Source organism: Coffea arabica, chromosome 2e (assembly GCF_036785885.1).
Source record: "Coffea arabica cultivar ET-39 chromosome 2e, Coffea Arabica ET-39 HiFi, whole genome shotgun sequence".
Taxonomy (NCBI): domain Eukaryota; kingdom Viridiplantae; phylum Streptophyta; class Magnoliopsida; order Gentianales; family Rubiaceae; genus Coffea; species Coffea arabica.
Genome location: NC_092313.1, coordinates 39,160,838 through 39,168,739, shown reverse-complemented (window position 1 = coordinate 39,168,739; position 7,902 = coordinate 39,160,838). Strand labels below are relative to the sequence as shown.

The 7,902-nt window shown below is 34.7% G+C and overlaps 1 long non-coding RNA gene across 1 annotated transcript; it reads left to right on the top strand.

Moving 5' to 3' along the window:
• Positions 1-1,004: 1,004 nt before the first annotated feature.
• Positions 1,005-6,554, top strand: LOC113732518 (uncharacterized). The gene is made up of 4 exons (XR_003458785.2): positions 1,005-1,468; positions 3,961-4,016; positions 4,712-5,260; positions 6,540-6,554. It is a non-coding gene; the product is annotated as an uncharacterized lncRNA (long non-coding RNA).
• The last annotated feature ends 1,348 nt before the right edge of the window (positions 6,555-7,902 follow it).

The following is a 7,902-nucleotide window of genomic DNA, read 5'->3' as shown; positions in this document are numbered from 1 at the left end:
AGAAATTGTTTGCATATGCAACATCATTTACTATGCAATTTATCAATTCCAGTCCTTGTGAGAACCCTGAAAAATATATATAAACTAGTGCATATTTTATTTGCATTTCTTTTATTCCTTAATAATTTCTAGCATTACTTTTACTTGTTCGCAATTAAGTACGTAAAAATAGGTTTATGTGAAAAATAATATAATTTTCCTAAGTTATGAAATTTCTTGGTTTTGTTAGAGTAAATTAATATCTTTAGGGTTAGATTAATTTTTCGCCCTAATATTAAATGTAAGAATACTTAAGTCTTTAATCCTAAAGTAATGATACTTGAGTAAATAGAATTACGATCTCAAAATAAATTATTTAATTCCTACGATTAATTTCAATTAGTTGCTAATGTTAAATGTTAATAAGAATGTCCGTGTTAAGATAAAAACCAATGAGCTTTAGATAAATATGATTCTAATATACTAAACATACTTAAGGTGTGAAAATTTCGATAAATATATCCTTATCTTTCCTTGTTTTTCAAGTAAGTGCGTAAAAATAATTTTTGTGTGTGCAAATTGACACCCTTGGATTAAATCATTATTTCACTTGACTTTATATTACTAATCGATAAATTTTGAGTTAGACTAACTTTACTTCTTGAGAAATAATAATTGGAAATTCTAATAACTAATTTAATCGCTAAATAATGTAGGAATTACTAGGAACCTTAATATTCAAGTTTAATCGATAATTATTCGATAAAAATGGTTTAGGTATATTAGGAGTTTAAATCACGCTTGGGGATAATTTTTAGAATTAAGTTAGAATTGAGAAATTAAGTTGAGGTTAGGGAGCAAAGTGAAAAGACTAAAATACCCTTACCTTTCCATGCAAACCAAACAAGACGTCTGACCGCAAATCAAATCACCTCTGTTATTACCAAATCTGTACGCAAACCATTCTCATAAACAGCGGCACCACAAAACCACCCAATCTATCTCACGGCTTAAGACCACAAATTCAGTTTCCTTCTCTGCACAAAACCAAAACCACAAATCATTTCTTCCTTTCTAAATACCAAGACACCGCCCACCGTTTCATTTCCTTCTCTGCACACTCCACCGAAACCACTGCAATTTCTCTCCTCAACATACCATACCTCTTCCTCTGCATTCGACCAAGAGCATCCGAGAGGGAGAGCCACTTGGTGAGCTTCATCCGAGAGCTAGGAGGAGGGAAAGTGAACTGCCAGAAATTTCTCTGGTCCTGCCATGAGTTGGAGTGAAGCCGGGGAGGAGATCTGCAGGAAGCTTCACCATTTTTCATCTTCATCTCCACCAACTACAACCAACCGAACACAAATCTACCAGCTACACTCAATTCCAGCCGCAACATAGGAAACAAGAACCACCGACTACACTTGGCCGAGAGTTAGGGAAGAAATTTCTGGAAAATTTTCGTGTGAAAGTTTAGCTGCTATCTGAGGTAATTTTTGGTCTTATTAGGTTGTTTCTTAGTTGAGCAAGCTATATCAGAGATTGCATGTTTAGATTATACAATCGGATGCTGAAATCAAACCATTAGGAAAATTTCTGTTTTGAGAAATTGTTACTGCCGAGAATTTGAGGTGTTATTGCAGCTCCAATTGTGTTTTTATGTGACAATCTGAACATCTAAGTGTCTTTAGCTGAGTGAAAACTTGAAGATTAAGACCATGCATGTTGAATTGGACATTCGGATGAAGTGTTAAAGCAGAGGAAACTTCTGGTTTGGGTTAAGAATTTTCTGCCGAGAGCCTAGCTTAATTATTACAGCTTAACTTGGTTCAATTTTGTTGCTGTCAAACTGATTTCTGGTCTGGATATGATAGCTAGTTAAGTTCAGCAGTTGTACATGTGAAATTTAAGTGTAAAATACAGGATTTAACCGTAGAAAAAAAATTGGTTGTGACTAAACAAATGCTGGAAGAATTTCTGGTTTGGCTGAGAGCTTAGCTTAAAAGTTTTGCAGCTTGATTTGGTTTAATGTTGTTGTTTAAACTTATAACCATGATTAGATGATTAATAACAAGTTAATTAGGCTCTGCATGCAGCTAATTAGTTAGTTTAAACCAGAAAAATAAAATAAAAATGCAATCTGTTGCATGTATGTTGTCCGAAGCTAGCTGTGCAGAAATTCTGGAAATTTTGGGAATTTGCAGCTGTTGTTTGAGTTAAATTTTGAATTGGAAATATTAATTAGCTAGATAAGTTTTTGCATGACTATTTTGGGTATCTTAAACCATGTTTTAGCCAAGAAAAATTGGATTTATAAACACTCAAGGCTGGAAAAATTCTGGATTAGCCGAGGGGTATGATCAGAAATTTCCAGTTTGTTTTCTTTTGGATTTTAAACTATTTCTGGATTTTCTGGATGATTCTAGTCATTGAATGAAATTGGTTTCGAAGTGGAAATTTCTAATAGCTAGCTAAGTGTTTAAATGCTGAAATTGAATATCTAACACCCTGTTTAAACCAAGGGATAAGCTGGACCTAAAGTATACTAGTTGCTGGAATTTCTTATGTGATAATTTAAGATTGAGTTGGGATCTTAACTTGATTTTTAAATTTTTTCCCTGAGTTTTGATGGATGGAAATGTATGGAGTTTGTGTTTTGGGGTTCTATAAGAAGTGTATGGATGGTTTGAATAAAAACATTTGGGTGTTAAAAGAGAAAAGGGAGTTTTTCACAAATAAAGAATGAAACTTCAGATTTTCGGATGTCCCTGACCAGTTTCAGTAGAATGCTTATATCTTGATGTAGAAAAATCCGTTTAAGGCGCCGTCAGTGGCATTTGAAACTAGAATCATAGGCCTTTGTCCTGTAGAAATTTCATATTTTTCCTCCATGTGTACTACTGTCTGTGAAATTTTAAAGTGGACTGTTTTGCATGAATGTCCTGTTTCTTTGTGAAATAGAAATTGGGTTTTGGATTGAGATTTTAGCCTACTTGTGGTTTAAATTCTTGATTAAATTGAGGTTGGAAGTAATTGATTTTGTCAAGGGCTAATGGTTGATGAAGTTCTTGGCCATTTGAATGATTTTATAAGTACTACAGGGTGACGAAAGTTAATTGCTGGAATGTCTTGGAGGCTTTACTTTTATTTTTAATTGTTTATGATGGGCTTGCTGAAACCAAGTGCTAATGATTGATGAAGCCTTGGTTGACTATTTTGTTTTATTCAGAGATGCACTTGTTGAAATCTGGGGCTAATGATTGACGAAGCCCTAGTAACTTGCTTTATGATTTTTACCATATTTTGAACCATGTTATGACTTCGAAACGGAATCGGAGCGGTGGAAGTTGTATCGACCTTGAGAAATCGAGTAACTGTGATCAAATCAATCAAAAATATTTTTCCAGCTAGTATTATATTATAAAACTCCATATCTAGTGTTTTGCCTAAGACTTTCCAACTCGATAATTTCCTTTAGCTCAAACTAGCCTTGGTAGCTATAGTGAATGAGTTCTATAGCTTTTGGAAACTCTAAGTCGTATTTTAATTCCTTTTCTTTCTTTAAAATTTGTAAATTGGATAGTTAACTATAGGAAAAGTTCCGAATTACGAGTTTTATTAATTTAGCGAAAAGCCTGGGAAACTTGCTCGGCAAGAAACCCTATTTTAGAAAAAAAAATAGTTTTTAGGGATAATTTTTGCAATGGCCGTAACTTTAAAGAAATGTTCAAAGTAACTTTCTAACATTGATATTAAGAGGTTTATCGAATTATTTCAAGAAAATAATACTAGTTACCCTTTTATAAGAAAAGTAACTCAAGGAAAACTATAAGAAACATCTCTTCTACTTTTGTTAAGTTTCAATCTAAAAGATTCTTGATTTTTCTATGGAAAGTAAATTAATAGTATATTAGATATACTTCAATGACTATAAGCTTAAAAACTAAGTAGAAACTCATAGTTTCAAATTTTGGTTTTTAGGATATTTCGAGGACGCGGAATTCGATTCCCAACTTGATATCTGAACTCCACTCTTGGTGAGTGTCCCTGCTTGTTCTATGCCTACTTGATTAAAGTGCTTTCTTGACTTGATATGTGACAATTGGAAAATGTTTTTCTGATCCATCGAAGTGGGCAGTGTGTACTTTACCGCACTAGCTCTTTCGAGTGGTGGCTTGCTTGAAATATTTTCGTGAATATCCTGCTTGCACTATCTACATGCTGGACGCAACGTCGCTGGGTGAATCCCTCGACCAGTCTATAATAACCTCATGCTGGACGCCACGTCGCTGGGTGAATCCCTCGACTAGTCTATAATAACCTCATGCTGGACGCCACGTCGCTGGGTGAATCCCTCGACTAGTCTATAATAACCTCATGCTGGACGCCACGTCGCTGGGTGAATCCCTCGACTAGTCTATACTAACCTCATGATGGACGCAACGTCGTTGGGTGAATCCCTCGACTAGTCTATAAAAAAATAATAATAATAATAATAATGAATCTACATGGACTTTAGATAGTGAAAGTTGATGGAGGGTCAACTGCGGGTAATTTTGATCAAGCGAGGAAAATGGCTCCTGAGAGCCCCTGTATCCTACCCTGTGCTGTTATACGCTTTCCTACTTGTGAATATAAGTTTGAAGCTATTATTTGCTATTCGTTTATATGATTGCATGTCTGGGCACCACTGAGCTTTAGCTCACTCCACGTTTATTTGCTTTCCTTACAGGATGGGAAGTTTGAAAGCATTTGAGCAGCTTATATTTCCTATGAATGTACTTGAACAACTTGAATTTAAATTTCGGTTTGTAATGAATTCTACGTTAAGCACTGTACCTTTTATTTTTGGTTGCCACTTGAAGCTGGAAAAGTGTAACCCTAAGTCTGGTATCCTGCTTGTATGAACGTATTTGTGTGGTATGGCTTTAATCCTTGTAAGTAACGCACGAAGTGTTTAAGAGCCGTCGATTGGCTATCTTATAAATGTTGTTATCTTTGAAGTTAAATGAGGATTTAGTTTATTCTTCGGAAGGATTTGGGCTAGATTGCTTGTGTGAGTCCTGGCGAGAGCTAGGCAGACGGCCAGCCAACCCTCTGGTTCGCCTTAGGGGAAAGTGGGGTCGTCACAGTCCTCCTGTTCAATAGTGTGGTCACGATGAGCATAACGTAACTTTATTTTATTTTCTTGGTTTTGTTCTCTATTTGACATTGGATTCTATTTTGATCGTTTAGGACAGTCTATCTCAGCAAGTACTTATCATCTGTAAAGTTCGTCGAGGTAAGTAAATAGTTGTGTAAATTGGTTAATCAAATCTAGTCATATTTGTTACTGATTTCGTAAGCTCCACCATTACTATCAGTAATCAATGTTCTAATAATATTCTTATTGAATGAGTCTAAAACCCATATATGACATGATTGACTTTAGTGTTGTGTTCGCTTGATAATATGTTCATATAATGTGATGTCAGTTTTAATTTAATTGACCCATTCAACTTCTTACATGAAAATTATGAATGAAACATGGCAAAAGAGTAAAATTAGGGTCTTGTCAAAAAAATATGGTATTCTATCAATCTCTTTTATCTCATTAGCCATACAATAAAAGAGGGCCAACATTGTTTTTGACAAAGAAATAAAAAAAATTCATTAGAATAGGGAGGATTGGTGTAAAGTGATAAGGTGAGAGGGACTGTAAGTGGGAGGTTTTGATTCAAGACCTCCCCTTTACAAGCATGCAAAAAAAGTACACTACAAGCAAGAATGCATTCAAAGCAATTAGAGAAAAACAATGGTAAAGTTGTGAAAGAAAGTGCTAAAATTTCTTTAAACAAGACATTTGATCATAGTGGAAAGAAGAGAACATAAGTAATAATAGATCTGAAGATAAGTACTCGTTAATTTGAGCGTGGAAAAATGAAGGCGGAGAAGGAAAGTTAAAACTACAGAGGTTGTATATATGGATTTGTCAAATATGGACTTCAATACATGTTATGCATATATATATATATATATGTGTGTATGTGTGTGTGTATGATTCTAGTATTTGAATCCTTAAGCTTTAATTTGGGAAGGAAACTACCAACTTTTCAGCGTAAATTTAGGATAACACTCAAGTAGCATTTTTTTTTAAAATTTTTAAAATTTTAGTATAAATTCTAGGGAAAGTTCAAAGAAATAAATAGGACTATGATGATTTTTCAATCAGGTTGTGAGTGGTGTCATATTATTTGTTGGGACTGTCATTTTATTCTACATTAATAATGAATTAATCGTGTTAACTCGTGGGTTGATTCACTACACCCCATTTTATGATTAATAATTGACACAAATTCACATGTTGATAATGAGACATTAGTCTATTGGCTAAGGTTAAAATCCCAGGTATTAGAGGTCCTGACTTCAAATCCTCTTGCGCCTTTCGCATTTCTTAAGTTCCACCCCTCCCTTACTAGAAAAAATTTAAAAACAAAAAAGTATTCATGATGCATTTGTAAGTTGGGTAAAATATTGCCATCCTTCCATTGTCATTGAAGTTAGAATGTTGAGCTTTGCAGGTCAATTGCAATGTCTAGAATCTGTGACGACCCCACCTCCCCCTAGGGCGAACCCAAGGATTTGACGAATCGCTTGTCCAACTCTCGTCAGGACTCACTCTCTCTCTACTTCAAGAAAACAAATTACAACTTCAAAAGTAAGTGAAACAATAGTTCCCAGACTTAGAATGTATATCCATACACATGTCTATCTCAAATGTATATACATACTCAGATCTAACAAAAATTCAAGTTCTAGTTGAACTTCAAAACCCTGGACGAGCATTAGCGTGAGTATAATTACAAAAGTAAAAAAAAAACCTAAACAACACCAGCCTGTCCCAGCCTCATGTCTATGCTCGCACATCCTGTAAGGAAAACAAAACTAATAGGGTAAGTCAAAACTCAGTGAGGTTCCAAACATCATGCAAGAATCAAGTAGCAAGTTGACATTATATAAAAACTTGAAATATCAAAGTAGAGAGCATAAACATTCATAAAAATGAGCAGTAACACTTCAAGTAACAAATTAAATAGATATCCAACATTTTCAAGTATAAGGATACAGTCGCTTTTGCGAGCTAACTCGGCCATATCTTTACCAAGTAATAGTTGACACTCCGTCAACTTTCAAGTAGAGTAACCAGTCTAGTTGCGTGCCATTTAACTCCAATCTCCATCCATCATCCAATCCCCCTACCGGGCCAGAACTCCAATATAAATAGTGGTGGTAATACTCGAGCATACCAATTAGTCGAGAAGATAACGCTCCACTCGACAAAACAGTAAACCTAGGGTTCGTTATTTAATTGACCAGGCCCTTGCCAGCTCGATTCAATTAACTAACCACAGGGTTTTTGGAATTCCAGACAGTATTCAAGTGCGATAAAGTACACCCTTGCCTGACCAAACAAGTCAAGTACTATCCAATCACATTAGCAAAGCATTTCATTCAAGTATCAAGTTCAATTATGCACTTGGAAACACTCACCAATAATTTACTGCTTTTCAAAACCAAGGTCAGGTTTAACTCCTTGGCTAGAGTCAAAATCTGCGATTAAATATCAAATAACAACTTGCAATCAATTAGGATTTCAAAATATAGGAGTTTCGTTTAAAGAAAATCAAGTAAGTAGAACTCATTTAAATAGTACTCATTTTACTTATTAAACTTTAAAAAATTCATGCTCGCTCTTTTGGTTTCGATAAAAAAGCGGTTAAAACTTTTAAATTCGCAACTTGGTATAAGAAATTAGAAAATCTTGTTTAAAGTGGTCGCTACTTCCTCCTTATGAAATATATAAGTTTTGGCAAAAATTTCAGCTTATACATCCCTACTAAGGGGAACTCAAATACCCTAAGCAACCTAAGTTCAAATCAACCA